Source organism: Podarcis liolepis (genome assembly GCF_965112155.1).
Source record: "Podarcis liolepis genome assembly, chromosome: 4".
Classification (NCBI taxonomy): Eukaryota; Metazoa; Chordata; class Lepidosauria; order Squamata; family Lacertidae; genus Podarcis; species Podarcis liolepis.
In genome coordinates this window covers 78,384,921-78,410,875 of record NC_139558.1, presented here as the reverse complement: position 1 = coordinate 78,410,875, position 25,955 = coordinate 78,384,921, and the positions used below count along the sequence as shown (strand labels likewise).

General features: G+C 41.5%; 2 long non-coding RNA genes across 6 annotated transcripts in view; one reads left to right on the top strand and one right to left on the bottom strand.

Annotated features, from left to right (window-relative positions):
* The window catches only part of LOC310704933, a 66,366-nt gene extending 41,083 nt beyond the window's left edge, over positions 1 to 25,283 (bottom strand). For 2 of the 5 annotated variants that reach the window (XR_014525081.1, XR_014525082.1), the window contains exons 1-3: positions 24,842 to 25,191; positions 23,913 to 24,136; positions 5,919 to 6,000 (exon numbers count right to left, since the gene is read on the bottom strand). This is a non-coding gene — a long non-coding RNA (uncharacterized lncRNA). Of the gene's footprint in view, positions 1 to 1,672; positions 3,399 to 5,918; positions 6,001 to 23,824; positions 24,137 to 24,841 lie in introns of those variants that run through there. The other 3 variants (XR_014525083.1, XR_014525080.1, XR_014525079.1) reach the window with 3 other exon arrangements.
* On the top strand, positions 6,824 to 10,387 carry LOC310704958. Its single transcript, XR_014525120.1, has 2 exons — positions 6,824 to 7,093; positions 8,967 to 10,387. It is a non-coding gene; the product is annotated as an uncharacterized lncRNA (long non-coding RNA).
* Positions 25,284 to 25,955: the final 672 nt, after the last annotated feature.

Sequence of the window (25,955 nt, the reverse complement as noted above, 5' to 3'; positions counted from 1 at the left end):
ATCTAGTCAAGATCAAAGTATTTGCCCTAGCAAAAGTGCAGGGATGTCTTTAACCACAACAATTCCCAAGTTATTCATCTGCCTTGTTCACCAAGCTTTTGGGACCTAGGTACTAAGACAATTGCACACACAAAAGTCATCTTTAGAGTATGGAGAATTTTATCTACAAATGGAAAGGTCCTGAAAGAAGCACAAGATGCTTCTGAGTGGAAAACTGCTTTATAGAACAGTGCCACACACATGCCTACTGGATACCCTCAATTGTGTGAACCTGCCACTCACGTGTCACTTGAAAAATGCCTCCTGGATAAGAGAGAGATATTTTGCTGGAGGAAATAAACCTGGAGGACCAGCTGGAGGAAAGTGTGTAAAGCTCACAAATTTAGATCCAGACCAGACTAAAGCAACATTTTTACTACAAGAAAAGGGAATGGCGCAAGGCAGCATCAATTATTAGCATCCTGACCCATTCGTAGCTCTAAACTAAAGAGATAAGAGGTCCCTATTGCTATAGGGAACAACAAGTAGCAGAAATTACATATTCTAGGTGCAAGGGTGTGGACAGTGGAATACAGCTGCGATGTGCAGGACCTTTAAGTGAAAATCGGGAAGGAATCTCTTTGCCTCAAGGTTTCACCTTCCCAAAGTCCTGCTCTCCTGCACTGCATTGTGTGAGAGCAGACAGACATTTTGGAGCTCAGATTTCCATCTTTGTACCTCACTCATGTTCTTAAATACACTTTTCTCCTCACAAAATGGAGATCTTAGAAGCAGAGGTTTTCAGGTGATATAACAAGCAGCTATCTGTTTACTGCTGACACTTTGGTGAAAATATGGGTTCTGTTTTCTTAAACAATGGGATGTTCTGCCAAGCCTACGGGAAACTTGCCAAGGAGGCAAGATAAGAATCTTGTATTGTACTCAATAGGCCCTGTGGCATCACTCAGGCACTCCAACATCCAAGAGTCTCATGCTCTAACAACTGAGCTATTCCAGGTGCTAATTCTCCAAAATTCTGGAAGGGTGGGTGAGCGGGGTGGGGCGTACAAATATTAGTCTGGATGTTGTAACTACAGTGTAGCTTATTTCATTTTATTTATTCCATTAAATTTATATAGGAAACCCAGTAAGATGGATGGGGTATAAATAAAATAATTGTTGTTGTTGTTAACCATTTGATTGTTGAAAAAACCTCAAAGCGATTTACAAAAAAGATAAAACAATAACATTATCACTAAAAAATTAATAATAAAATATTTCAGACTATGTTCTATGAAGGAGATTGCAGACTGAATCTAAGGTACTGCTGATATTTGAGATTTCAGGTACACACCTAGGGTTCTGGAATAAAGAAGCAATAAGTGGACTCAGTTCTTGAAAACATTCATTATCTGTTTTTCAGTTACAGATAGGTAGCCGTGTTGGTCTGCCATAGTCAAAATAAAAAAATTCCTTCCAGTAGCACCTTAAAGACCAACTAAGTTAGTTCTTGGTATGAGCTTTCGTGTGCATGCAATACTTATTCGGATAAGTGTGTATCTGAAGAAGTGTGCATGCACACGAAAGCTCATACCAAGAACTAACTTAGTTGATCTTTAAGGTGCTAATGGAAGGAATTTTTTTATTCATTATCTGTGTTATCTGGATCTGTCCCATGCCTTATGTGAGATTCCTGGTTAGGGAGATATAGCCGTTTTTATATTATATTATTATTTTGGATGGTGCGCTAGCTGAAAGAATCTATTGAAGCCAAATTGTGTTGTCTTATCTGTTATGCAGAATTATCCATCTTCGGATGGTAGTAAATTATCTTTCTGTGTTACTGAACTAGGGATGGATGAATCTCTGGAGTAGAGATGGACAGATCAGTCAAAATGGGTTTCACTCGGTTTCTTGCTTTTCCAATCTTAAATTCAATTCAACGCACTTCCAAATCAGTTTCTTCCCCCACCCCAGCCCTCACAAAAATTCATCAGCAGTTGTGTATGCATTTTTGCCTAATATACACATTTTGCAAGGAAGTGGTGCAGCAATAAAAAAAAAAACACAACTGTTGGCACATTTGCAAAACAAAGCAAGGTCTGGTATAGTTTTAAATCGGATGGGGGAACGATGTGTTGAGATTCCTGTATTGCACTAGATGACCCTTGGGTTCCCTTACAACTCTATGATTCTGTGAATCAATTATATTTCCTGATATAATTCATTTTTAGATATCATTTTAATATATGCATATTTATCCCTAACATACCCGTTTTTGGACACATTTCTCTGACCAAAGCTGTGTTCAAATAGCATATATTACTATAAGGGATAACAATGCATATAAAAATATAAAGTAGCTGTCTGTCAGAAAGGAGAGCACAACACAGCCTAAGTACAGTTTGCACAGCCCCAGATTTACTACAAGGAGGATGATTGTTTTGGAACAGAGTTCAGTGTTACTGTTTCCTACTCACTTACAGGGAATTGGCAGGAATCCAGACTGAAGAACCGGTGTTCATGTATTGGAACAGCCAGATCCATGCAACTGGCAAAGCTCCCTGAAACTGATTCACCAACAGCTGCATGTCATCTCCGACATGCCAATATTTTAAAACTTGCCTCTTGTTTCCCTATTGACAACTTCAGGATGTATGTAGGAGAAATGCAAAGCATCTCTGAAATTGTCTCTTCGTTTTGCAGTTTGCAGTTACTTACCATGCTATCCACCAAGTACTTCCAGTACATAAAAGAGCACTAAAACCCTCCCTTCTGTTGCAGAGATGTTTCTCCATTAGCACCGCAACCCCTTGTGCCCAACAAATGTGCGGGTGGGTAATAGGCCTGCTGGTCAGGAAGCCCTGAAATGGAGCATTGGAAGGATGGAGCCAGCCTGGGATTCACTGGATCCTGCCCTAGCCTCACTGCCATCACACAACAGCAAGGAATCCAAACTGGGCCCAGTTGTCCTGCCTCCCATCATCTGCCATGGCTACTTTTGAGCAACAGGGTTGCAGTTACTGTTGTAGCCCCACAACTCCACAAAGGCCTGATTATGGTGGTGGGGAAGTTGGGGGTTGTCCCTTAACACACAGTGATCTTGAGCTTCCAAAATTATTTCGATATTTCTTAAATTTATCTATCACCCTTCATCAGAGGAACAAGAGGATTATGGGCTGATTAGCATATAGATGTGCAACATTTCATAATTTGATCAGCTGAAGTCTTGAAGCCTCTGTTGCATGCCTCTATTCCATATTCTGTTTAAGGCAATCCGGGAGCTCTTTCTATTGCTGTTTGACCCCTGATAGCTGCTTAATACAGTTGTCATCACTTGATGTTTCATATACTTCCAGGTTGTTGAGGAGCATTTAAGCCAAATACTGGAGGACCAGCAATTAGTACACAGCTCGATTCTAGGAAATTTCATTAACACTGAATTAATTTTATGCTGTAAAGCAGAATTTTGTTCTGAAACTATGGACAACCATAATTAAATTTGCATTGCTTCTTTTGAATCTGCAGCAATAAATGTCACTTTCATGAGCCTAGCTCTGCTTAAAATTGTGCACATTTATCCCCTCGTTCAGTTCTGCTGTGCCCCTAGTCAGAAGAATTCTTACAAGCTGTTTACCATAGTGTGACCTCAAGAAAAATATACATGTATGAGAATGATTAGGTGATTATGCATCTATTTAAGAATGCAAAATCCATGGCTCCACGTGGCCATTCCTGAATGTTTGTGCAGAGGGAGCTAAGATGTCTTTCTTGTTTTCAACATGGTGCCAATGAGAACGTATGAAAGGATATGAAAGAGCACTCCTATAACAACCTCAACACAAAATAAAATAGTTTTTTGGGGAAGAAGATCATCCACAAAAAGTCTCACAAGCAACTTAAAAGTTAGCAGCTGACTATTTTGAGCATGGTGATTGATAGGCAAAGCTCTGGCCTCTTATTCAGCTCTTAAAGGAACAGAGGCTCTTTCAGGAAAAAGTTAGCAGCTGAAGAAATCACCCTACATTTAAAAAATAAAAATAAAATAAAATATGTACATCAGGTGGGAAAAGTCCAGATCCAGGTCACTTTGAACTGAGACATTTACAACACCATGAGATTTAAATTAACCTATAAAAATTTAAGTTCTAAATTGCTGCACCCGAAATATCATCTGCATTAATCCTTTGGTTTTCATTATGATTATCTCCTCCTACTTGAAAGTAAAGCCAGGTGTGGCTAACAAAGGATTTGCCAGCCAGCTATCCTGGTCTTAGGGGGTCATGTTCAACGATAAAAGTGGAATTCATTTAATCAGTTAATCAGGATTCTAACATTCAAATGCCCTATCTGAAGCTTTTTCAAACTGACATTGTGTTGAATGATAGACTTAATGCCACATGACAGTTTGCCAGAAGCCATTAATTTAATCTCTCAGTTTTGTTTCAGGGCCTGTTAATTTGGCTGTGCCCTTAGAAGGAAGGGGAAGCGTCCTCCTCTGCCCACCCACCCCCAAGTAGAAAAAAGGTCACTTGTAACTTTCTCCCTGTTCCACCCCACCCATTTCCCCAGCTTACATGGATTCTTTAAAAACAAGTAGAAATGAAATTAGACCTATGTTTATACAGTCTTTTGCCTGGTCCAGGATTTATTTTTGAAAGTTGGTAAACCCTCCTTCCAATTTAAATTGAATAAGTAGGTGCAGCTGAATAAATGCAGAGGGGGCTGGCCGGCACTCGTATGTTTTCACTTTAAAATTACACAAAGGAGGACATGGAGGAAGCAGAACAGAGATACTGGGAAAGAGGCAGCCATTTATAAAGGCACAAAACTCGCTTTCCGCTCCAACATTGCCCATTGCGTGGCCAGTGAGGGATGCCCCCTTTCAGCGTCTCCAGAGTGTGAACTTCTATGTCCCAGAGAAATACTTTAAACATTACTACTTTAATGCAGTTTATGAATTTGCAAATGCAAAAGCAGGTCATTAGCAAAAACGGGTGTGGGCAGAGAGTGAGCACTGTGCAGCTACATAATTTTGTTTAACGAAGGGCTCTTGTGACGATTCAGTTTCTGTTTCAAAAAATACCTCCAGCACCACGTGCACAAAGCATCTGCAACTCTTCAAGAAAGGGAATTCTGTTTAATTATGCTGGATCCCTGTTGCAAGCACGTAGATAGCCAACCACAAATTCCTTTGTGTGCATGAGGTAATTAAGTTAGTGTATAAAACAAAATTACTAAAACAAAATTCCAAAAGGCATACACAGAAAAACAAAGCCTAAATATTATACACAGTATCAGCTTAAGATTTTGATATTTTGAAGTAAAGGGGGAAGATAATAAAAGCCAATGTAGAAGAGAATATCTTAATTTTACTGTATTTTTTTCTCTCCCAGCTGCTGGGAGATTAGCAACAATGATCCATTACAGTCATACCTAGGGTTAAATGTGCTTCAGGTTGAGCGTTTTCAGGTTACGTTCTGCGGCGACCCAGAAGTAACGGAGCACATTACTTCCAGGTTTCGCCACTCGTGCATGCACAGACGCTCAAAATGACGTCATGTGTATCCGCGGAAGTCGCAAATCGCAACCCACGCATGGGCAGACGCGCAGACACTGGTTGCGTTCACTTCAGGATGCAAACGGGGCTCCGGAACAGATCCCGTTCGCATCCAGAGGTACCACTGTGCTTGTTTGTTACTGCAGAATAAGAAGAAATAATGTAAGTTAAGGCTTACTTTAGAGGCATACCCTGACTCTAAACAAATTACAGAAGGTGACGTGCAACAGCACACAAGCAAACTTCTGCACACACAACAGGAATTCCACTTCCCAACTTTACTTCAGAGGTTCCTCCAATCCGCTGGAGCAGATTTTGGGTGTGGTAGGTGTTAGCAGACCTTGCACCTTGGATGAATTTTATTAAGGTAATCACTTACAGTTTCTGGAGTTCAAAGGCTTTTTTCATGCAGTAATTATTTACAGAAGAGTAGAGATGAGAGAAAGTTGCATAAATATTGTCTGTAGAGAAGAACAAACAAAATTGTTCTGCTTTTAGGGGCGGAGTTAACATAGACAAAGAGGCTTACAAGCATGTGCTGGCTAGCTTGCTACACAAACAGTGCCCTCGTGTGGTTTAAAGTAACACATTAACAACAAACTCAAAAGAAGGACATGCATTTGCTTTTATCCAAAAATAGAGAGCTATAGAGGGAGCAGAAATTGATGCCTTGAAAAATGTCTTTTGCATTGTACAGCAGACACTGTTGGATTCATCTACACTAATGAATTCCACTAAGATTAATAAGATATATGATGACTATTGATGGCCACTTACTAAGTAAGTTTACCCAGTGGCAACTTACCATATAGCACATACAAACCATACAGGACGCACAAATGCCAGTCATTATCAACATAAGAAAATTGTACAATGCCCTGACTTCCCAACCAGCAGGAAGGGGGCTGCTGAATTCTCCTCAGGGTATTAAACAACAACAGCAACAAAAGTAGACAATGAAATATCCGTTGTCAACATGCTAATTAACTTCAGCTCAGTATTCCCACTTCATCTGACCAAGGTACTGCAATTTTTATTTAATTGTAATTATTTCAGATATTTACATCCCACTTGTCATACAAATATATCCCAGAAGCTTTACAGTAAGAAATTACAATAAAATACAATTACATAATTGAAATGCTACAGGGTTGATGTTTTAGTGCCTAGTGTCTAATGAGAAGCAATATTTTCATCTAACATTAGCTGACAACTTACATTTTTCTCTGTTTTAGGAGAAGCTGATCACTATACAGAGGACAAAATGAGGAAATACTTTTGTTGCATATGTAAATTTTTATATATAGGTGGAAATTTAGAAATAACTGCTATAATTTAAATAGAAATAAGATTTACTCCACCATAATAGGGAAGGCTGTGATTATAAGAAAAACACTGGGCCCTAATTTGAATAGTAGAGTGCTTGGTATCTGGTGGGCGTGGCTTGTGTCTGCTCTGGAATCAGCCCCTCCCTTCAGTGTGTGTTCCGTTAAGTTTCCGTTAAGAGGAACCAACTGTCTCTCCTTGTTTCTTGCCTCAGACTTGCCTCATGTTGTATTTAGCTTCTCTCATTATGTTATTTTGTTTTGTTTAGTCGTTTAGTTGTGTCCAACTCTTCGTGACCCCAAGGACCAGAGCGCGCCAGGCACTCCTGTCTTCCACTGCCTCCCGCAGTTTGGTCAAACTCATGTTCGTAGCTTCAAGAACACTGTCCAACCATCTCATCCTCTGTCGTCCCCTTCTACTTGTGTCCTCAATCTTTCTCAACATCAGGGTGTTTTCCAGGGAGTCTTCTCTTCTCATGAGGTGGCCAAAGTATTGAATTCCTCAGTGCCACAAAGTGGCTTATGCTAACCTTGCCTCACTTCCCTGAGCAGTGAGAAGTTCCAGGGCCGAGGGAGCTAATGTGGTGCCGCCAAGATGTTGTGGACAACATCACTCCTCATCCCTAACCATTGGCCACACCAATGGGCATTATAGTCCAAAACATCTGGAGGTCGCCACATTGGCTTTCCATGCCGTGGGGAAACACTACTAAGGTTTGGCTTCTTTTGGAGATTGACCACTGGAGATGTTCTAGCTCATGGGTCGGCAAACTAAGGCCCGGGGGGCGGATCCAGCCCAATCACCTTCTAAATCCAGCCCGCGGACGGTCCGGGAATCAGTGTGTTCTTACATGAGTAGAATGTGTCCTTTTATTTAAAATGCATCTCTGGGTTATTTGTGGGACATAGGAATTCGTTCATTTCCCCCCAAAAAATATAGTCCGGCCCCCCACAACATCTGAGGGACAGTGGACCGGCCCCCTGCTGAAAAAGTTTGCTGACCCCTGTTCTAGCTTTTATTTTTACAATGTTTGTCTCATTTTCAAATATGCAGAATAGAGCATAAGTGGAGGCAAGCCTGATAGCACTACGCTCCTGCCTGGCAAAGGATCCATTGTCCTGCATCATTGAGCGTGAAAGGGAGACACATCCTCCAATCAAAGATGCATCGAGTCTTCACTTAACTCTCTGCCTCAGTGTCTGAAGAAGTGTGCATGCACACGAAAGCTCATACCAATAACAAACTTAGTTGGTCTCTAAGGTGCTACTGGAAGGAATTTGTTTCGTTTCTCTGCTTCAAAAAACTGATCTGCCCATGTCTTTAGATTGGCCTAGGAGGCCCTCCTTGTACACTCAACAATGAGATAAATTAGCCCATGGAGTACAGCAGGGAGGGCTTTTTCAGTGCTGGCCCCATGCCCTAAGACTCTCCTATGGCATTTAAGACTCACCTATTTCCAATGGCTTCTTTGCAAAAAGAAGCTGTGCATCTATTGGGGCTTTAACTGGCTGGCAGCTTGTTGTTGTTTTTTTTAATGAAAGTTTGTTAAGGCTTAGCTGGTTTTTAATGGGATTGTAGAAGCCTGCCAACCTAGCAGTTTGAAAGCACGTCAAAGTGCAAGTAGATAAATAGCAGGAAGTTAAAGGGCATTTCCGTGCCAGAACCGGCTTAGTCATGCTGGCCACTTGACCTGGAAGCTGTATGCCGGCTCCCTTGGCCAGTAAAGCGACATGAGCGCCGCAACCCCAGAGTCATCCGCGACTGGACTTAATGGTCAGGGGTCTCTTTAGAAGCTTGATACTATACTTTTATTGCCAAGACTGGTTTGTATGTTGATGTGGTATTATTATTTTTGCAAAGTGCTTGTTGATACTGGATTTATAATCGCGTTTTAATGTCTGGAAGCAGCCTTGTGAGGGTAATTACCAAAAAAGAATAAGCTACCTTGTAAATATTTTAAGTATGTAAATAAATTAAAATTGTGTGCATTTTCTTCATGCACAGGGGTGGGCAATTGTGTGACCTTCTCCTTACCATTAACTCCCGCTGGAAACATTTACCGGCATTTCGAGCCATTAACCAGACATTTCTTTGACAACAGGTGTAGCGGGAATGGCTGTCCAGATTTCATTGCACCTATATACTATTCACTGCAAGGAGGAATATATGGATTTGATGCTGATCTCAGGCCAAATGCTTCCCGAGGCTGTACCTGATAAAATTGCTAAGATATTAACAATACAGTCGGCTCCAGGGGAACTGTGATATTATTACTTCTTCCTCTTTTCTTTTTTGCACTCCCAGTGAGTGGTCCTTCAATATGATGGCAGTGATGCTTCTGTCAACATTCGCACAGCAAGTTAACACTTGTGGCTACCAAAAAGAGATTAGTGGGAAGGTTGGAGGCCATGGAGGGACTGTGAGATTAGCAATAATACAGTGTTAACAAGGGGGCTGTAACTGAACCTGGCGTGCTGGCACAATGCACAGAAATGGACTTCCAATTCCGACAATTATCCCAGCCCTTCCCAAACAATCTTTGTGTAGCTCGCATGGCTCCTTCCGTCTCCAATGGCATCTAAACAGGTCTTTAGCTTTGATCCAGAGAACATAAAGCCTTTTAAGAAAGTCCATCCATCTTTTATTTCTTGTGACACCAGCACATTAGATCTGCCTGTGTCCAAGAGAACTATATTAAAATGGTTGTCTTCCTGCATTTCTCACTGCCGTTCCCTGTAGAATTGTCACTTGAGGGTCAAATTGGAACTCATTCAACCAGATCTGTGGCAGTGACAGCATCCAGCCTCAGGTCAGCTCTTACTCCAGAGGTTTACAAGGCAGCCACTTAGAGTTCAAGGTACAGGCTTACGAATCTACATTGCTGGTTTGTGCTGTGCAGCGTCGCTTGCAGGATCCTTAATTCAGCTTTGCTCACATCCTTGATGCTTTATATCGTCTGTAGCAACAATAAAGCCACTTTCTTGACATATTCAAGCATTTATTTATTTTTTGATGCTAGATATATTTTTTCTTTAAAAAAGCAAACACTAAGATTGGATAGAAGGGTTGGAAAAATTTCTAGTCCTTAAGAACTGTATCATTTAAATAACACTCCTGGGGTAGAATTAGCACATCCTTTCTGCCGTTTTTCCCCACCAGCTCTCTAAAGCAAAAATGCATTATCAAGTACAATGTGGGGCAGGCAGTCAACTTATTTTTTAAGGTAGTACCAGGAGACAAGTAATGTGTTATAGTGTGGGTGATATTTGTTCTTGGCAGTTGGGAATTTGAACATGTTGCTTTAGTTTAACTTCACTTTTGTTTGTTAGTTATGTCCACACTAGAGCCAGAAAAATATTTGCCTTGGCTCTAATGAAGTTCTTTGGGTGTTTGTGGAATTCTTATGGAATAGGGTAATCTTATGATACTTTTTTCTAAATTATAACTGAAAGCACTCATCACTCCTGCACCTGAAAAAGTTGGTTTTTGTACCGTGAAATATTAAAACTGTCCACACGCAAATGAACCTGCCAGTTTAGTTTCTGCATTGTCCTGCTTCCAAGCAGGTGTGCCTAAAGTAATGATTCAAGAAAAGATGGAACAGGTAGTAGTCTCAGGTTGGCAGGGACCTTTGTCTAAGTGCCCTGGTGGACTAGCTCCTATGCCAGTACATTTCCTGGTGGCTTATAGAGCAATGGCACTGGTGCTCCTCTGATTGGCAGCACCAGGCACCTGCCAGTTTAATTTCCCACAATGCCATTGAACGCAGCATCATATTTAAAGGAGCACAGGGCAGGCATTGGTGATGTTCCCTGCCAGGGTGCTGGGACATTAGCAACTATGCAAAAATGATGTGTGAGAATGCCAAGATGGGTAATCTCCCCTGAGGATTAGTCATTCTGCTATGTCTCTGCATCAGTAGTGACTGACTGACTGATCCATCACACGTACTGCAAAGATGTAGTGGGTTGTCCCATCTCACTGCAAGTGAATTGGAAATAGACAAGGCACAGCAGTGGATCATAAAAACCCTATTCACATGTTACTCTCATGTGAGGCATAGCTGTGCAGTACAGCCCCTCCGCCCAAGGCAGGAGACTTCCATATATTGTTGGGTTCCAACTTCCATCAACTCAGCAAGCATGGACCATGGACAGAAAACTGCAAGCATGAGCAGCAGCCACAGAAGGACAAAGTGCAAGGTAAATTGCCCACCCCTTAAATCCTGGGCCCAAGGTTACACTAATGTAACAGGCAATGACAGACGAATGAAGGGAAGAGTCATTGTTGTGCATTTTTTCTTTTCCAAGTTCCCTCACTCCAGACAAGCCACTGAGGCATGCTTTTTTATTTATTTACAGAGTTTCAAGGGGCTGAACCCGCAATCCCAAGAGAGTCTTATTGTAGTGATCGCAAGGGAGGTTGATGGCAGTTCTCATGGGGGCTACAGCCAGTTGCTGAATACTGCAAGCATAGTGGAGAGTGAAGAGCGAGTTATGCTGCTATGTTAGTTTCCCCTCAAAAAGTTTACATGGAATTTGCTGGAAGTGAACTACAGTACAAACTTTTATTGGTATTGATTCCCTTAGCCTGCAACCCTTTGCTCATGTACCTGCAAGTAAGCCACACTGATAACTGTGGAACTTATTTCTGGGTTGAAATGGACCAGCCCTCTCAGGCTCTCATAAATTTCACTTGGCTTTTTCCAGGTTTCCCAGGGTGTGGGGTGAGGGTGGGGGAAAGTGCCCTACGTTCATAGATAATTTTCGTTCAGGCTTTCAAATGATTGAAAATGCCAAGCTGGAGCAGAGCCTCTCCAGGTATCTCCTTTGATTTCTGGAAGATAGACATCACTTTAGCATGGCTGACATACACTGTACAGGCTCATCAGAATCCCAGGGCTCTTTCACACTTTATTTCCTTCGGGGTCCTCAGATGAATACCATATGCTCCTGGCAATTTACTGCTCTTTACTTTCTCAAGTTAATTCCTCCACAGAGACTTCAGTCTCTCTCTCAGTCTCTCTCTCTCTCAAGGCCAGACACTGATTTCTCATAGTGTGCGCCCTTGGAACAAGACTCTCTAGAAACCTCTGCAATGAACATAGATGCAGGAAATAAATTCAACTTATGTACTATTGGAGTGTACTCTTCCACTGATTTCTAATTGCCTGCTGAGCTATCTGAAGGAGACCATCAATTCTCTTATTCACAATGCTTGGAAGTTACCTTGCTCTTATTGATCTTTAAAGCTTTGGGGTTTTGTTCTTCCAAAATGGAATCCTTTAATTTTCTACCAATGCTATACATGTCTACTCAGAAATACGCCCCACTGAGTTTATATTATTGGTTTAAGACACTACTTTAGAGGTTTCATTGCTATATAAATAAAAAAATAAAGGGCTGGCCCAAGGCATTTTGCTGCCTGACGCAAAGGACAAAGTGGCTCTGCCTTCTAGTTTCATGTACAAAAACCAGCCAGACTGGAGTTAATAACTATTATTATTTTGTATTTTTTTACCTGACCTGTGCCTGAAGGTCACATGTGTTTACAGCATATAAAAACACAATTAAAACAGTAAAAACATCCCCATACATAATAAGCTCAACACAAGGCATTACATTTAAATCTTACTTCAATGCTGGTGATGGGATGCCATTCTCCACCACACCAGAGGTAGCAGGCCAGACCGGAGTACTCCTGGCAGGCGATGGGACAGTAGAGGGCAATTTGTGGGAGTTGCTCCTGAGCATCTGAGACCATCTTGGCTGTGAGACCAGGAAGGCCTGCTCCTTGCCTTTTCCACCTGGCCTAGGAGGGCAGGGCCCTGATTGACTCCAGCTGCAAAACCTGAGGCTGCTGAGCAGACTATTTGCTTGGGGTATTGTTTAGAGAGGGTTTTGAAGAAGGGAGTTGTTGCTGTTGTAGCTGTTAATTTTTAGTTTCTTTAGTTTGGATTTTAAGATTTATATGAAAATTGTTCAATTTCATTGTGGGCTTTTTGAAGTTTTGCTTATTGTTTATTACTACTTTTGATATGTTTGTATTAATGCATTTTTTCAAATATGTTGTAAGCCACCTTGAGCATGGTTGTAGTTTTGGAATAAAATGATTGATCTGTCACCTAGGCAGTTGCCTTCTTCTACCTTATGGTAGGACCAGCCCTGCTCTTATACTACCTTTCAGGACAAAGCCCTCCCAAGGTGGTGGCTTTCAAACGATAGGTTCTGTGGGATTTATTCTCGGGTAAGTATCTACTGGGGTGCAATCCACATTTCACAAAAAGAAGTTAGAAAAAGAAGTTAAACAACAGAAGTTAAAATAAAAAAGTTGAAATATTTATAGGATGCAATTTCCACACACACCTGCCATAGAGATATCTACATCCTCTTACTTTCACTTTTTCTATTTCTTGTTTTCACAGATCAGCCCGGGATTGCCTACAAATTTTCATTGAATAAAAACAAGTAAAACTTTCTGTGGTGTTTCTCTGAAGAGCCACTTCCCAAATCAGTTTCTTCCATCCCACTAATCATTCATGCATCCATCCAGCTGCCTCTTCAACCTGTGTTCATGTATTTCCCAATCAGTCAACCAACCTTCCTTAAAAATCACCTGCTCTTGCTGCTGCCAATATTTGCTTCAAGCTAATGTAGGTAGGATCCGTATGGTGAATATCCCCCTTTGATGAAGAAAAATGGAATAGTCCTGTGAGCTAATCAACATTCTTATAACTGCTCCTAGCCACATCTTTTGCAGCATAAAGAACAGTTGTGGATTTCCCCTGCTGCACCTATTTTAAAAACCTCAGCCAAACTCTTAAGCATTACACAGCAAATTGCTTGACATGGGTATAGTCAATTATGCTATATACATAAATGTAGGTCTAGATAGTGAATCAGACCATAGAAGGTTCTACAGGGACCAGCTTAAGGAAATAAACAAAATAAAGTTAGTTACTCACTGAACAGAAGAAGTCAGGGTTATTCAAACACATCTAACTATCCTGACTCAGCTCTGATTTTTTTAAGCATATGGCATTCCTAACTTTCTAGTTGTTCATGATTCCTCATGTATCAGTTAGGTTTGGAACAGAGGAGGCTGTTTTTATTGGTCTACCTACTTCATTATTACCCACACTGAGTGGCAGAGGCTGTCCAGGGTCGTAGTAAGGAATTTTCCCAACAAGTTTTATCTTTCTGAACATTTCTTTCATTGTGATATCGGGATCAACCGATGATGCTCAAGATATAATTCTAATATAGATTAATCATTTATTTTAAATAGCAAGTCAAGAAGGGGGGGGGGGCTGTGATGTTGTTCAGCCAAGTTTAGTCTTGCTCAGTATCCCATCTCCATATTCTAGAAGTTGAGAAGGGCAACTGTTGTGATTAAAGGGTTCCTTCAGGAAAGATGAACAGATTGAGGGTATTTAAGTTTAGGATAAAAGGTAGTTAAGGCTGAGGGAGTGAACACACGATAGAGGTTTATAGAATAATGAATGGCATTGTCCACCCTCCCTCAGAATCCTAGAACTCAGGATTATCCAATGAAATAGGCAACATTTGGATGAGTCTTTGGTTTGATCCAGTAGGGCTTTTCTTATATTCATCAAACATCTCAGCATTGGCTGTTTCAGAGGGAAAACCAAGAAAGTTAAGGAATATTATATGCCCAGTTATTTGCTTCCACTTTTTGGCATTCGGACACCAAGGACGTAAATTCTGAATAACAGATGGGGACTCAGGGCCAGCTGTCTGCAGCAGCTATTGATGGGCCTGCCCTCCATGTAACAAAACATTTCTCTGAAATTAAATGGCCTAAAAAGTTATAAATAGAAAAGCACCATTCACTGTCAAATGCTTCCTCAGCATCAGCCTAGATAAATACGGAAAAGAGATTAACTTTACAGCAGAACTGAAGTATATTAATTAACTGTCTGACAGGGCAGAACACATCTCTAGGGTGAATATGACCAAGATGCTATTCCTAGATTGATTCTGAGATCACGTCTTGAAATCCAGTGTCTTTTAAATTAAAATACACACACACACACACACAAAGAATCTTTACGTCTACTTCATTTAGGTGAAATAATAATAAAAGAAAAAGAAGCATCAAACACTTCCATGCTGTATATTTCCAAAAATGCATTTTATCTTACAAATTGTGCCCAGGAACTATTTCTCTTGTTAATGATACTCATTTTATTCACCATTAGAGGCCACTTTGTCATGCCAAAGTCTCATTCCTTTAATTGAAAAGTGTTCTATGAGGAGGGAGATAGAAAGATGTGGGATAGAATGGTTTAGCAAAAGATGAGTTATTTATTGTTTATCCCACTGAGGAGCTATCCAATCGCAAAAAGGTTCTCTGGGTGTCATAGGGCAGTATCCCGTGATTCATTTATTTATTACATTTATATACCATCTTTATCTTCCAAGGATCTCAAGGTAGTGTGCATGGTTCTCCTCCTGCCCATTTCATCCTCACAACAACCCTGTGAGGTAGGTTGTGCTAAGAGCTGGTGATTGGCCCAAGGACAATGAACTTTGTTACTTGGTGGGGATCACTAACCCTGTTCTCTCAGGTCCTAGTCCAACTCTCTAACCATTCCACCACACTGGCTCTAGGTTGTTGCATCAGTACAGGGGTTTCTGTTTGTGCAAAGGAACTTCCCTCCTCTCCCTGTGTGCACCCTCCCCAAATCTGCTCCAGAGGGTTAGGGAAAAAACCTCAGAACATATTTATGGGGGTACACAAGGGGAGCAGAAGTGGAGGGATTTCTATTGCCCAATTGGAAATCCTTGCATTGATGGAATGAGCTAGTTGGAAACTGCCCATAATTAATTTTTTAATCTTCCCTCACTTTAAAATACAGTGCTAGGATTAAAAAGTTGTTTTCATGAATGAGAAAGTGGCCTGCAAATGAGAATGGGTACGCTATATAGAGAAAGTTAGGTGAGATCATTGAGCACAGATCTGCTCATTGAGGCTTAAGACATCTCCACGTTTGTTGGATTGGGTATGCCTCCTGCCTTTCTTCAATGATGGAACTCAAAGTGGCATTCACAGGGTAACCCTCAAGTTTGTTTCCTATCTGTGGTTCCAGGTTCAGTCTCTTCTCACGCATGTTTAGGGAGCAGATTCAGGAGACCCGTGAAAACAAGCGGGGAGGAGAGAGGGCAGGGAAGTTACATTGCGCCTCTGAAAGTTGCTGCACAAACACTGTTGCACTGTTTGCAAAATTATTTGTGAAGAATCTGATATATATTTTCAATGCAGTGCATGAATGGTGATCCATCTGGGAGGCTTAGTGGGGGTAGAAGGCCAGGCAGAATTGTCAATTTAAATCGTTTATGGTTGAATGTATGTCCTGGGACTGTGGCTTTAAAAACTCTCAGGTCCCATTGCTTCCCATTGGCTCTGTGTCTGCAACCTAACCCAGCTGGCAAAGAAGAGATAATTGGAGACACTGGCCAGCTGCCACTCATTAGGTGATAGCAATCTTTTAGCTTGGCATCTTCTTAGCTGACTCACTGAAGAAACGGCAGAAGCAGCCTGTTCAAGCCAAGGGAATTTCTGCAAGATCCACAGTCACTCTTAACTCACTCCAGATTTTACCATTCGCTTACCACATCATTATATGCAAGCCACATTGCTCTGCAGAAGCTTATTTTGGGGAACTGGGCTGCCAAGGCTCTGTTGTCCTGACACACTGAAAAGCTAACAGAATTATGGAAAGAATAAAAGGTAAAGGTAAAGGTACCCCTGACTGTTAGGTCTAGTTGCGGACGACTCTGGGGTTGCGGTGCTCATCTTGTTCTATACGCCGAGGGAGCCGGCGTTTGTCTGCAGACAGCTTCCGGGTCATGTGGCCAGCATGACTAAGCTGCTTCTGGTGAAACAAGAGCAGCGCACTGAAACGCCATTTACCTTCCTGCTGGAGCAGTACCTATTTATCTGCTTGCACTTTGACATGCTTTCGAACTGCTAGATGGGCAGGAGCTGGGACCAAACAACGGGAGTTCACCCCGTCGCGGGGATTCGAACTGCTGACCTTCTGATTGGCAAGCCCTAGGCTCAGTGGTTTAGACCACAGTGCCACCTGCGTCCCAATCATGGGAAGAATAGGAGGATTCTATTAGCTTATTCTTGCAATGTTTTGTCTCCCTAAGACTTTCTTTTGTTGGCACAATGCTTCCAATATGTGCAGAATAGATCATTAATTTACACACACACACACACAGAGAGAGAGAGAGAGAGAGAGAGAGAGAGAGAGAGAGAGAGAGAGAGAGAGAATCCTTGAGAGCAGTCCTGGGCCTAATTTTTGCAGTGTTCCAGTGATGACTAAGTAGGAAGGACATCCTTTTATAAAATTCTGAAAAGTTTGAACATTCTGAAGATAAGGATAGAGAGAAATATTCTCTCAAAGCTGTACACATTGGGTTGTCCAGCAAAACTGAATGGTAGGAGATTCAGGGCATCCCCAAAAAAGTATTTCTTCACATGAAGCATCATTAATTTATGTAACTCATCACAAGAAGATGCAGAGATTGAGTTAATGCAAATTGGTGATCGTGTACAGGATGGGATGGACAAGGGAAAAGAATGTGTGAAAGGATTGCAGGAGATGATGTAGAATGAGCCATGCAGAGTGTCAGGGTTAAGCTGTAGGCAACTGCTAAGCAGACACCAGGAACAAGCAAGAGAATGAGCTGGAGCCAATTTTATCATTGTAAAAGGCAAAAGCACAGCCTGAGCAGGACAAGTCTGGAAAATCTCTCTGTCCAGGCACACAAGCAGTCAGATTGACAGTTCACTACTAGGGCAAGGATGGGGTAACCTATGTTCTTGGGGTTACAGCTTTCATCAGCCCTGACCATTGGCCATGCTGCACAAAAATAGCATTTGAATTGTATTCATTTCCTCCTAAAGGATGTACTTGGTATGAATTTCCCTTAAAATATACATTTGTGTATTCATTTTCCCTACAGTGCCTTTAAAAAAAAAAATATTGGCCAAGACTGGATCACAAAAATAATTAAAGTGCTTGGTACTATAACTATATTCCAATCCAACTAAAATGACCAAAACTATGATTCTCTCTGGATTCTTATAATATTTTTGCTCAGGACGTTTTCCTCCAAGCCCACAGGGTGCAGAGTTGACAAGTTGGAGATACGTACTACATTCTTCCCTTTTTTTCCTACATCAAAAACCCCCTTTCACTAGAATATATCATTAAACAGAATGTTCCCAAACTAGATATATGTGTCTTCCATACAAGTGCTAGGAGATGTGTGTACGTCATGTACATCAACAAAGTGGCGTGTGTGTGTCTGTACAGCAGTCTATGTTGCTGTTATTTGGTATGCATCATTAAAGGTCATAAATGCAGAATTATCCCAGCCATGCCTAGCGAGCAGGTTTAAATCGTTTTTCTGATCCGGATGCCAGACTCAAATATTAGTTTCTTCTGCCATATGGCTGAGGGGGACAAAGCAGCTTGGCTGATTCCTGGCTGAGTGGTGTCATTTATAAGATGGAGTGGTCTTTCTACAAATGACTGTTCATGCAGATTTGGAAAACTGTGTTGTTTTTCCTCCTCACTCTGGGTGGTTTATTTTTAAATTTGCCCAAAGTATTCTCTTTTCAAAAGAAAAGAAAGAAAATAAAGCAATTATTAGCATTTTCCAGGCAAATTCATTTTAAGCATGGATGGACAGGGTTTTGTTTAAAAACTGCAAGGCTCAGCCCATGCAGATGTACAATGGTCACAGGTCCACATTTTCAAAGTTAGCCATTCAATGTGTACACTGCTTTTAAATTTAATTCTCCCAGCATCATTTGGGTATCTTTCTGGACCCACACCTTAGAATGGAAACAGGAACCATGCTCTGGGGGTTCAAGTGCTACTTGACAAGTCATTTGAGAAACTGCTGCTTTGCTCCATAGTATTCATAATCTGGTGTTCTACAGAGATCTACTTTTTACTTGCTCTTCAAGAACTACTGAAGCCCCTGAGTAAGGTCATTGGGAGGTTTGGGGTGATGTGTCAACAGTAAGCTGTCAGTGCATGTGAGAGAAATTGGGTATTGTGGTAGCAAACACAGTTTCAACCGAGAAAAGTAAAAATGTGCTCCCTATGAAATTCAGAAATGTCAACTGCGGCAAAATGCTACCACTAGGGAGCTGATGTGGAAAGGTGTCAATAACATCCTACACCAGGTGCGGGGAACTTTTGGCTTGCTGGATACTGCTGAACTACAAGTCCCATCAACAGTAGCAAATATGGTCAATGGCAACTGCTGATGGGAGCTGTAGTTAGCCAAAGGTTCCCCACAAGTGCTATTTTTACTCACATTTCCCCAACACCCTCCTTGCTGCCCCCACCCCAGTAAAATAAAAATGTCTGTCCGGCACAGCACTTTGAATCCTGAAGGAATCAAAGGAAGAATGTGAAATCATGGTGAGTAGGGGAAATGTGCAAGAACACAAACACCGTTCAGTAGGGAAACTGGAACTAATGGCTCCCAGGCCAAAGTACCCAGTCTGAAGAAAGATGTCAGCACAGTATGTTACAGAATATGGTTTTGTTTAAACTTGTAACATACCATGAAATGCAGTGCACATGAGAGCACTGAATGAATCCCCCTGGGATTTTTTTAAACCACTTATTTAGATGTCTTGGGCATAATTAAGTATGATGTTAGTAGATCTTATGGGGTCAAGTTCAGCTTAAATGTGGTCGTCTCTGCAATATTTTGTAAACTTCCAGATGCAAACCACCCAAGCTAATAGCTAACAAAAACAAAAACAAAGCAAAAATGAAATAAAGAAAACAGAAGCATTAAAAAAACAAAACCCACACATAGATTAAAATTCGCTAAGGGCACTGATTGTGGGGGAGGAGAGTAAATTTTGTGCAGGTGCTCTTTGGCCATCTCTGTTGTATAGAATTTCACTTCTGCCAGCTTTCTGGAATAGAGAACAAATGCAAGTCTGGTTAAAAAAAAAATAGTCGTTCCTCATCAGTGGAGCTGCTTGTTACCAGGGAGAAGAGCTGTAGCTCAATGGCAGCGCATCTGCTTTGCACACAGATGGCCCCAGGTTTAATCCCCAGTATCTCCAGCTAGGGCTGGTCATGCCTCCTGTCTGAGACCCACTTCTGGTCAGTACAGGCCAGGCTTGGTGAACAAGATCTCACTCTACCCTGGAGCTGTAAGCTCCCCCCCCCCCGCCACTGTGGGCCACTTTGATAGGTAGGTGAGAAAGCCCACCTGCCAATCACCTGATTATTTGCCTGAGGTAACCCTATTTCAAAGGAAAGAATTGAGAGCCTTTCCTTTATGCCATTGCAGCCAGGCTGCAATGGCAAACTCAAGCTAGACTGCAAAGGAAGAGCCCTGAGGAATGTGGTGTTTGTAGCACCCACTGCTCAGTTAATTGGGGCAGGCTGCAAACCCCATATTAGCAAGGATCAGTTCCAGTGGGAGATCCAGTCAATAACTCCTGAGTGTAACCAATCCTAGTAGGCAAATCTCTTTTGAAAAGAGCTTTCAAAGGCAGATTGTTTGTGGCATTGCACCGGGGTGAGCTATCAAAAGGCAAAACTCAGAAGATTAGCCCCAAACATTTTGTTGTACCTCATATAGATATTTGGATCCCTGCCTAAGAGTTTAACTCTATATTTAAATCCCACTTATCTCCAGGGGGTTTAAATGCAACCAGCATTCTCTGGACTGAGGTCAATATATATCCTGCATAAACCTTTCCCAAACTACATTTATAGATGGAGTCCAGTCTGTAGGTCAGTGATAGAGCATCGGCTTTGCATGCAGAAGGTCTTTTGTAGGATGGGATGTGACCCCTCCCCCTGAGAGCCTCTGTCATTCATTACAAACAATACCAAGCTAGATGGTCCAATAGCCTGACTCAGTATACAGGAAGGCAGTTTCCGATGTCCCTTACTAAATCCCACTGAAGTTGGTGGAAGAGATTAATAGCAACTACCTTAAATTCCATTGGTTTCAGTGGGACATAGTCTGCAATCCTTTATACTCTTCCCTGGGAGTAAGCCCCCTTGAACTCAATGGGGGCTGAGTAGACCCATAAAAGAGAATAAAGTTGGTCACTGAGTTGGCTCAGAGCTCCTGAAATGAAGTGCTGAGAGACATCTCACAGCACGAGAAGCAAACACATAATGTAGCTGATTGTACATAAATAGTGAGGGAGACTTGCTTCTCTTTACCATCTTTTAACCTACCGGCTAAACTTTTTCTGAAAACCAAAACAAGCATATTTACATCTGCAAAGTGACATTAAAATAGGGGATCATGTTAGCAACTGAGATTGCTCGAAAATGCCAAAGCTGATGCCTCAGCATTAAAGCCTGTGAGTCACAGACTGCTTCTCTCATGCTAGAACCCATCTTTCCACAGACGCCTAAATTTCACAAACCTCACAGATTCTGTGGCAAGACTGGAATTTCATCTTCAGTTTGTAGGAGTGGGGTGGGGGGTGGGGATTGCCTCTGCCTTCTGAGGTTCTCAATGCTGGCTAGATAAATTCATTTGATTTGTGAACTGTTTGCAGAAAAGAATCTGCATCACGTGGTTATTTGTGGCTTGGCGCTCTCACTCGCTCTCTAGTTTCAAATACCAATATTCCTCCACTAACTTATAAATTCAAGGGTTTTATTCCCGGCATTTAGATAATGCAACCGGCTCTAGGTGCTCCAAAACAATAAAGACGTGTCAGCTGCACAAGGTATTTGACCATCTTGCTGTTGCAGTTTGAATCAGTGTGTAGAGTCAAAGGGTAGGAATGTGAGAGGCAGTAAGTGGTCTAGAAGCAGCTAATACAGCATTGTGATTGAACACAGGAAACTGCCTTATCATACCATTGGTCTATCTAGTCAGCATTGCCTATACTGATCAGCAGATCTTCAGGGTTTCAGAGATTTTAGGGTTTCCCAGCCCTACCTGAATAAGCTGGGGGTTGAAAATGGCACTTTCTGCAAGCAAGGCAGACTCCTTTCTACTGAGCTACAGCCCTTCCCAAAAGTACAATATACAATGCAGAATAGGAGTTGAGACTAAAGTAGCCGTTTGTGTGATAGTGACATAACACCTTTGGGGAAGAACTGTATTCTGACAGTCCTGTCACCATGCAGTACCCCAGCTCAACACTGTATTGTTTTTGACACCTGCTAAAAACTGTGCTTGTTTAGGCAAAACTTCTCAGGTATGTAATTTTATTGTGTATCTTTTTTATTAAAAACAAACAAACCTGCTGGTTTTTATTTATATTCTCACAAATCAATTTGTTCTTAATGCTTGATTTTTGTCAGTATTTTTAAAATGAGCATTTTATATTGTTTTAGGTTCCATATTGCTAATACTGTTTTAGGTAAGCATGGCTGCCTGGCTGGCTGGGGCTAGTACCACTCAGGTGGTGAAGAGAACACTGCAATATTTTGTTGTAGGTCCAGCCTGAGTACGTACACACACACACATCCTTGAAATCTATCTGTGGATAATATTATTATTTATGAAAATTTCTATACCACCCTTCAACCGAAAATCACAGGGCAGTTGTTTACATTTTGCCATGCTGGATGGAGCTTATGGGAATTGTATTTTGACAATAATTAACAAGCCCCATGTTGGCTCCCCATGCTGTAGGATCAGAGATATCACCTCTTGCTTGTGGACTTCCTAAGGGCCTCTGATTGGTCACTGCAGTAAACAGAATGCTGCACTAGATAGGCATTCGGTCTGATCCACCGGGGCTCCTCCTATCCTCCTATGGCACCATGTTCATCAGCTCAATATCAGAGGTGGGTAATCTATGATCCTCCAACTCTTATCAGCCCCATCTGACAGGCATGGTGGGAGCTGTCAATCAGCAGCATCAGGCTAGCCAACCCTGCTCTATATTTAGACCCTCAAATCAACACATATAGCTTTGAAAGGGGCTACAAATTTACTTTTCTTTTTCTGCAGGAATCTGGATGAGAACAGGAAATATGAGGAAATATTCCTCTGGCTTATAATGAAAGCAGAATGATGATGCCTAATCTATAGAGACACAATGTTGGATGCATACAATACAATATTTGGGCATCCCACAGATGTCTGCAGTTGTTTCAATTAAAAAAAAATTAGAAACCCCAGACCACCACATTGCAATAATCTAAAGATAAAAGTGGAAACAATAGAAGATCTTCCTGATACTTTTTTTTTTTTTTTTTGGAAGGAGAGCAACATCCTTGACATCACAGGAAGCAAGGAAACAGATCATTAACACTGAGAATCCTGTACAGGGGATTTTCAGCCAGTAAAGTAAATGAACATTTCAAAAGAAAATAGGGGAAGCAACTTCTGGAGGAAGGGCAGGATATAAATTTAATAAATAAATAAATATAACTGCAAGGCTGTATAGTTTGGAGCAGGGGGAGGGGAATGTGGTGGAATTCTCTGAGGAACAAAGTAAAAGCACCAAGTTACGGTAGTGAGAGAGCTTCCTATGTTTTTGTTTTTTTTTACATTAAATAACAACGATCCCAGGATGTTTCCTGACAGAAGTCTATCCCATCCCTTGCAACCTGAGATCCCTTTTCACTGTTAGTACCAAAGACTGATGAGGAACTTTCACATACAAACTGCATGCTCTAACACTGAAGTATGGTTTTCTACCCACAACCATACAAGCATGGAAGGATCTTACCTGCAATATTTCTTATTTTCAAACCTTTTCCTCATTCACCCTCCTCAAATATCCCCCCCCCACTTGCCAACCAAGCTTGATCATCAGGAAGTAATATGAAGGCCTAGTCTTGAAGGATAATACATTCAAAAATATCTTAGCTGTTTAGGCCTCAGCTTAATATCACATGTTCCATATAAGTACATATTTAATATTCTTAACAAGAAACCAAGACTGTCAAATACATTACTTAATCGGGACAATTTAATAAATTAATAGGCAATTTAAAGAAAATAACAAACCCTCTCAGGTGGCAGATTAATTATGGACTTACATTTCGCTGATCAAGAATAATTGGATTATGAATGTGGGCCAGAAGTAAGAGATCTATTTTCAGGGTCAATGGGTTTATCTTTCCACAAATGAGAATAATGTCTTTTGGTATGCATATCTAAGGCCATGCGGTCCAGAAGTCAGAGGAACACTTCAGCTGGTTGCTTTGGAAGAATCTTCATAGGGTAACTTTCTCTCCCAACATTCATGTGGACAGTGAGTCTTCTGAAAGAAACACAAAAATTGTGTTACCAAATCCTAAGAACTGCCAAAAATTTAATAAGCAATGGAACGACTCTTTGTCACAATATTAGACTTCTATCATGTGCCTAATGGCCTCGCCTTCAATGCATATCCAAGTATTCAGCTTCCTGTGCCAACAAATTCCCACCAAATGGCATTATGCAAATATATTTCTAGTCTTCCAAACAAAACGGTGGTTATTATTCATTTGCATACAGTGACCCATTTAAAGTTGCACATAGTAAATTTAAATTGCCTATTGGCTAGCATTGAACTAAGCCTAATGATCCTACTGGGGCCAAAAACAAACAATAACAACAACCCAACACCCTCATTTGCAACCCTAAGTTCTAGCAGGAATTCCTAGATTTCAACATGGTCACCATGTTGTCAACAGTTACTCTCTCAATAGCTAAAGAAACAAAGAACCATCATTCTAGCTGTAAAAGTTTTCATTAAACAGTAAAATTAGCTGAAAATGGCTGACAGGATTATGACCTGCTATTGACTTGGGTTTTTACTCCCCACACTCTGATTGTGGATATCTCTGGTGTCACTTGTTAAGCCCCTCCAAAATCCTGTCAAGCCCTTAATGTGAGCAAACTGAAGTATTTTGGAAGAAAGTTGGAGATTCTCTTACTTCAGCTACTCTGGACTGAGCTGAACTTCCACTATGTTTTCTCTTGCCTTTCGTGATCAGTGTAGGGTACACCACCTTGACACAGAAGGCCTTAAAGGATGAGAAGCCTGCAGCACTTAGTATTGTGGACGGTGGGGGGAGGGGAATTAAAAATTCAATCCTCCTGTCAGACTGGGAATATCCCCTCAGTCACGCAGTTTAGGATATGCCACCATTCTTCAGCAGAGTTTCTTTTCTTTCAGCAAAGTAAGCGGCTCACGTATATGTCAAACAAAGCTTTAATAATAAAGAAAAACTGTAACACAATAACATACACTCTGAGAGAAACTAAAACAACATCCTGAGGCAAGAATGAGGCAAGAAGCAAGAATGACAGTTGGCCTCTGAACACACGAAGAGAGGGGCCAATTCCGGAGCACAATTCAAAAGCCCCGCCCACCAGGTGCCAGACATTCTACTATTCAAATGAGACCTCAGTGTTTTTCTAACACTTAGGAGATCTCGGGGGGGGGGGGAGGCACTGAGGAATTTTCTCTTCCCTCCTATCTTGGGAACCCTGGAGAGCAGAAGGAAACACTACTTTTGAGCAAATAAAGGGATAGTAGGACAGAAGAAACGTGTGGGACTTGTTTACTGCTCTCTCGACACACGCCGCTGTGTAATTCTGCTAATTGCTTTATGATCTACAGAGGCTCCCAGGGGAAGCGTGGCTGGGCGCCGAACAATAAAGCAATAAATCTACCGAACACACTCCAGCATGGTGCTGCTTCTGGGTGTGGGTTGGGGAGAGTCCATATAGAGAGGTTCTGAGGTTCTCTATATCTACTGTTCAGGAAAACACCCTAGGCTTGGCAGAGTATATGGGAGTAGAGCAGGGCTGTCTGTGAAACTGTGGGGAGAGGGAAGCGTTGGGTGAATTGAACCTCCTTGCCCTTGCTGACTCAACCAGAGTGGGTGAGGACAATCCTCAGAAGGTTTGCCTAGTGTTGAAGTTGCCCATCAGCAGACCCACTAAAATATACTTGGAGTTGAGAGTTGATTTCATGCTCTTTTTTCAGCTCATAGTGGTGAGGAGGAATGGAAGTTCCCCCTGAATGTCTGCCTTATATACATTAATTACACAATGGCTCCACGTGATTGGCTAATTCCGGATTCCCTTGT